This window comes from Podarcis vaucheri (assembly GCF_965113315.1).
Source record: "Podarcis vaucheri genome assembly, chromosome: 4".
Classification (NCBI taxonomy): domain Eukaryota; kingdom Metazoa; phylum Chordata; class Lepidosauria; order Squamata; family Lacertidae; genus Podarcis; species Podarcis vaucheri.
In genome coordinates this window covers 40,016,422-40,022,731 of record NC_138762.1, presented here as the reverse complement: position 1 = coordinate 40,022,731, position 6,310 = coordinate 40,016,422, and the positions used below count along the sequence as shown (strand labels likewise).

The window sequence follows — 6,310 nt, the reverse complement described above, 5'->3', positions numbered from 1 at the left end:
CTGAAGATGGGGAGGGAATTGAAAAATGGAGAGAAATAGAAATTGATAGATTTCATAGAATCATAGAATTGTGGAGCTGGAAGAGACCCTGAGAACCATCTAATTCACCCCCCTGCAGCTGCCCCATATGGGAATCAAACCTGCAACCTTGGCATTATCAGCACTACACTGATACATGTTGTATTATTTTATTGTTGTTAGCCGCCCTGAGCCCGGCTTTGGCTGGGGAGGGCGGGATATAAATAAAATTATTATTATTATTATTATTATTATTATTATTATTATTATTATTATCATCATCATCATCATCATCATCATCACACTCTAACCAGGCCCCCTCCCCAACTCCTCACTGCTAATAAAAGAAAAGTAAGAACCCCATTTCTAAACTTTCTCCACCTCATTTATTTTTTGCTTCTCCACTGCTGTTGAAAATGTGCCCAAAAGGTTCATCTTTGTATATTTGTCTCAGTCCTGATTCCAACCTTCCTTGGTGACTGTTTTCTGCATCCCATTTACAGAACCATTGCTTCTTGCACTTTCTTTGTTGGGACAAGGAGCAGGCCCTTTGCTTCTTCTTGGAGGAGGCCACTATCTCGGATTTCAAACCTGGGTAAGATCAAGTGACAAAGTGGCAGTAACAAGAAAGTCACTCATTTTTAACCAACTTTCCGAAGTGAAAACGTGGGTGTCAAATCTCTCATATCAGTCATCTATCCACTAATTAGTACCATTCTGAGATCTAAAGAAAAGGCCTTCAAGGCAATAATGCCTTTGCTAAATTCTGACGATGACTTCTTTCCCCCCTATAGCTGGGGAGTTTGAGCGGAAATGCTGAACCAAAGCTTTAGGCTTCAAAGCTTAAGTATGCATTAATTACTATGAATGAAAAACATCTTCAGAAAATTATGCCAATTTACTGACCATATTAAAGGGAGGGGAGGGGGAGAGACAGATAGACTTTTCATTTTTGGTCAGTTTTGAAGAAATTCCCACAGCAGCAAAAACTCTTCAGTGCAGTTTCCTGAGCTCAGATTTGTTTTATGGTGTTTTTTCGCTTGGAAAAGCAAAATACCCTAATAAGTTTTGAAGCAGAGGTGGATAATAACATGGTCCACTATCAACTGCACCAACATTCCATGAGGACAAGGGCACTGAGTGGAGTTAGGGGACCCCCTTTTGCCTCTCAGAGCTACAATTCCCAGTGTTCCTTGGGAAGAAGGACTTGTTGTACAGTTCTTAGAACTGTGGCTGTAAGAGGGGAACACAGGTCTCCTAAACAGTTCTCAGCACCATTCATAAACAACAGTTCCCAGGATTCTTTGCAGGAAGCCGTAACTCTTTAAAATGATATGGCACTGCTTTTAATGTAGAGTGCAGATGGGGCCTTAGTCATCCTGCAGAATAAACAAACAAACACTGCCAGTTCTGGTGGCTTTTTATTTTGTCAGAATGCTAAGTGTAAAATGCCTTGCAGACACAGAAAATTGTCTCAACTTTAAAAGCGTTCACATATGCAACAGTGACAGCATACATACAGGTTGCCAAAAATGTGGGAAGCTTGCAGCGTTGGAAATTGGTGCTGTCAAACACAAATTCATACCTGGGAAGTACAAGGAATTAGCATGAAGGCACAATGAAGCATTCCATTTAGAATTTTCTAGAAGGTGCCTCTTTGTTTGGTTTTGGAGGTCACAAAAAGTGCTGTATAGGCTCTTTCCTTTGGCAACTCTCTAAATGAGTTAGAGCAGATAGGTTATAGTGAAGGGAATGGGGAGAGAGAAGAAAGAAAGAAAGAAAGAAAGAAAGAAAGAAAGAAAGAAAGAAAGAAAGAAAGAAAGAAAATACCATTGTAATAATATACAGAAAGGAGAGTTGTATAATGTAATATTGAGACAATCTATGGCACAAGCGTTTAATTGCTTGATGCTTTGCACCCTGAGAAATAATAAATAAATCAAGGTAGCTGGCAAGAGGTCTCTCTGTGTGTGTGTTTGTGTATCTCCCAGTAACTCTCTTGCATGTCTTGTTCACCTAATAAAGGAAGAAAGGGAGGAAATATAGGACACCAAGTTAAGGGGAGTCTATTGTAATAATCTAAATTAAAAGCAAACAGAGCAGCAATTGATTCCAGGATTTCAGATGTAAAGTTTATAAAGTTACACACTAAAATGAATTATACAAGCAATTTGACCACGAAATAAAGAGAGCAGATATCTTATCCAGCTAAATAGTTACGAGCTACAAACCTGCTGTGTCTCAAAATAAAGAAACGGGAGGCCATTTACGGTGCTTATTAAAATTAGGCTGCTGAGAGTGTTTGTGTTTACTCATTCATGCCTGTCAGTCGAGCTTCCTTTTGCTTCTCACTTAACTAACTGCAGAACCTAAATGAGCTCTATTGTGTCATTGTGCAGTTACATAACTTGATCATTTTAAAGGCGTAGTTTATGCTTACTCCTCTTCAGGCATATCCTCCCCAAATTACTTACAAGGTTTTAAGCAACCAGGCAGTGAAGTATAAGAGGATATGGGCTCGCAAGACAGATATCAGTCTGGGCCTCCCCATTTTATTGTTACACAATTAAAATACATGCACTTCCGGCATGATCTCACCAAAAGCCATCACAGCCATTCAACCCTGGCAGTGGCAGGGACAGTGCTGGCTTTAGAGTGCTGTGGGCGGTTCCCCTGCCCCAGGGTGCTGAAGCAAGGGGCTGCAGAAAAGCAACTGTATCAAAAGGAATTATTTGAAAATAAGAAATATTATGGGGTGGGTGCCCAATTTTGTCCTCGCTCAGGGTGTCATATTACCAAAGACCATCCCTAGCAGGGCATCCATGGGGGGAGCACCCCATGGAATTCTCCCATCAGGCTTCAGTCTGCCTGATGGACAGGCAGGCCCTGTATGGAGTGTGGGGCAAGCATCCAAAGAAACTGGGATTGTGGTGTAAGGAGAGGAGGGAGAAATCAGCCCAGATTAGCAATTTGTACTCACCCATTTTGGAGCTTCTGCTTGGAGGACTTCCTGTGACTGAAGGCGAACTTCCTCAGAGTTGGCACAGGCTTGAAATAGAGAAAGAACAATCCAGGAAGTGTGATACTCAACAGACTGAACCAGGTTGGTGTGAAGCAGCCTCTTGGGGGAAAAGGGACTGAGAGGAGCACAGTTATAGGAAAGACCTGAGATACCCTGATAGGTGGTAGCTCTAACACAGAGGGTGGTTGAAACAAAATTAAAAAATTCCTTCCAGTAGCATCTTAGAGAGGGGGTTTTAGGACAGGGCTAAATTGAAGAACATTAAAAGACAAAAGGCACAGATGGGACAATTTCCCCACTGTAGTCCAAACACAGAGCTTGCAAAGGGTCTCTGGCCAATCATAACCAGCAGATGAATATATTTCATGATCTAGGGTGGTAAAAATGGTAAAGGAGGAAAGTTTTATATAGGTTTTTCTCTGTGGGAAAAGATGGATAATTCCCAGTCTAAGTTTCATTCTAGATTTATTCCCTTTGCACTATAAAGGGCTCAGAGGTCAGAGCGGATGTTTCAGAAATAGGGACTATAAATACCCTGCAGATTTATCATAGTAGACTTTCCAGAAATAGAAAGTATGTTATTCCTGTGTGGATCAATCTTAGCCATGTGTCACTAATGGGATATCCAACAAACCATCTATTCTGGAAAAGCTGCTAAATATCTAGTACATTGTTTATTGTATTTGTGGCCCTCCTGAAGTTTAGCATCTTTTTGTTATGTGCCGTTTGAGACTGACATGGAGAGAACAGAAGGGAGGGAGGGGAGCAGAAACAAGGAATATCAACTCTGTTGTGAAAGGTTTTCACCCACCAACCTACAGAAAATGTACCTAGTGACCAAGGTTTTTCAGCTGGAGCTCAGCTCTGGCACGTCTCAGGTGGGCACCACTGCCATTCTACAAGAACAAGCACTACTAGTGATCTTTGGCAATTAACCTCTGCAAGTTAGAAACCCTAATTATTTCGGAAGGGGGGATTGGGGGAAAAAAATCTGTCCAGTGGAGACAGTTGGGCTTGAAAGAAAAATAGTATGCAGAGCTAAGAGCCTTGTGACTCAATTGCAGTATTAATTGGCTGGAATGAAGCTCTTTCTAGACTAAAGTACAATCAATATAAAAAGCCTCAAATGCACGTTTAAATTAAGCTAGTGAAGCCAGTCAGCCAATTTCTCCCACCTTAACATCCCTGCACCGGAATTATATGACTCTGTCTGACTTGTGGCTTCCCTCCCACCAACAAGCCTCCAGCTTCTGTCCAAATAGGCTTCAAAACCACTATGATCTGCAATGTTCGGGCCGCATCTGTCAGGCTTTGCATCTGTCAGTGACTCAGTAAATCTGTGATGTAGAGTCACTTCCTCAAAGTCTTCCAGCAAAGCCATTGCTTCATTTTCACATCTGCTATTCTTACACTCATTTCCTCTCCTCCTGTCCTGCTGCACCTGGAATCTTTTTGTATTGGATTAGCTGGTTGTCAAAGCTTGCACAGCACCACGGATGACATAATGGGTCACTTGATGCCGTTGTGACATCAGATGCCTCACAAGAGAGCATCCCAGCCCACTTCTCAAACTTGGCCCATGGGGGAGAGAAGAATCTGATCTACTGGCTGCTTCCAGTTCCATTGCAGTTTGCATTGGGATCCAGGAAGTCCCAGCATCTCACTTTGTCCCATTACAGTCTCATCCATATTCATTTTTCCTTCGGACTAAGCAGAAGCCTTGCAAGATACACATCTCTGGTGCATCCCTCTGTCTCCCACTCATTTTGAGCATCCTTCTTTCTGCCCAATGACAAATCAATTGATGGCGTGTTACAAGCCAACTTTATTAACACAGCAAGTATTTTATTCCTTTTACTTGTGATCAGTGTGAATATTCAACTAGTGTTGCCAGTTGTCACACGATGACTTCTGGAATGAGAAGAAACTTCAGATGCATACTCTTCAGTATCCTTCTTCAAAACCACATTGGTGTCATCTGTTTGCACTGCAGATGATGAACCATCTCTCCAACATCCCCCCCTCCCAAACCTACCATGTAGGAGCCACTGGGTTGCTTAGCAGCCACTGAGGCCGATTCCACACTTACTGCAGAATGATGTAAAATGGAGGGTACCACTTCTGATCACGAAGTGGGGGGGGGAGGTTTGCCTCTTTGAACTACTGCACCACAACCTACATGAAAATGGAAAACATGTCAGGGAGCTCACTCATTTGACTGGTTTCTCATTTTTAAGGTCTCTGTGTGTGCATAATTGTAACAAATTATACCCTACCTGCAGCCTAAAATTCGTCCACCCACCTCAGCATTCTTCCACCTCATTCTGCTGTGTGGGTAGACCAGGCATTTGTGTCATCTTGTTGGCGGAGTTAGCCAGCACTGCTAGTGACATTTTTACAGTGAAATCATGAGATAGCTATTCAGTGGAGCATGAGCAATCCACTCTTGACTGAATGCCCAAGCACTATCAATTAGCAGCTCCATGTTTATGAAAGAGCCATCGTTTTCTAACATCTCAAAGCTGAATCAAATGCTTAGCAAGCTAAACAGAGCTGTTTTTGAAATTCTGGGAAACATTTGTAAACTAGGATTCATTTTACCACTAAGAATATTTTGGAAACTAGCAGTGCTTTAAGTGTTGTTGTTGCTGTTGTTGTTGTTACATTTGACCTGACCGTAGCCCTGTGTTGTGCAAAACTATTGTTGTTGCTTTTATTATTGATTCAATTTGCTACAATCTTGGTATAGTTGTGAGTTGTTTATTTGCTACTATGACTTCTATCTAGAGTTGTTGGGGGAATCTGCTGAGAACAAACTATTAAGTGAATTTCCTCCTGTCTTCCTGTCAACATGGCATAGAGTCTTGCTGTGAATGTTTCTCACCATAGTTCTGTACAACAAAATAACACATGTGCACATTCTGTGTAAACAGATACATAAATTGCTTTACAATTTACATCGTTCACATCGTCATTTATGTATAATTGCTTTCGTCTCAACAGGGCTTCACTACATTTCTTCTTTCTGAAATGCTCCTTGTTGGCTTTGTATTTGTGCAAGTTGTTTGAGGCTATAGGCAGCCAGCAGGTATGCAACATTACAAAAATGCCAGTGATCTCTCCTCCAAAGAAAGCAACCCAGATAAGCAGGGCCCCTGGAACTTGTTTTGGACAACACTTTAGTACCAGATGAGAAACTCATGCTGAGGAATAACTGGACCTCCAGCAGCCGTTCAACAGCTCCCATCCCAAATCTCCATTTATTTCTCA

At 41.8% G+C, this 6,310-nt stretch overlaps 1 long non-coding RNA gene across 1 annotated transcript; it reads right to left on the bottom strand.

Moving 5' to 3' along the window:
- Positions 1–1,911: 1,911 nt before the first annotated feature.
- Positions 1,912–4,969, bottom strand: LOC309530749. The gene is made up of 3 exons (XR_014218871.1): positions 4,216–4,969; positions 2,999–3,066; positions 1,912–2,034 (listed from the first exon to the last, which is right to left on the bottom strand). It is a non-coding gene; the product is annotated as an uncharacterized lncRNA (long non-coding RNA).
- Positions 4,970–6,310: the final 1,341 nt, after the last annotated feature.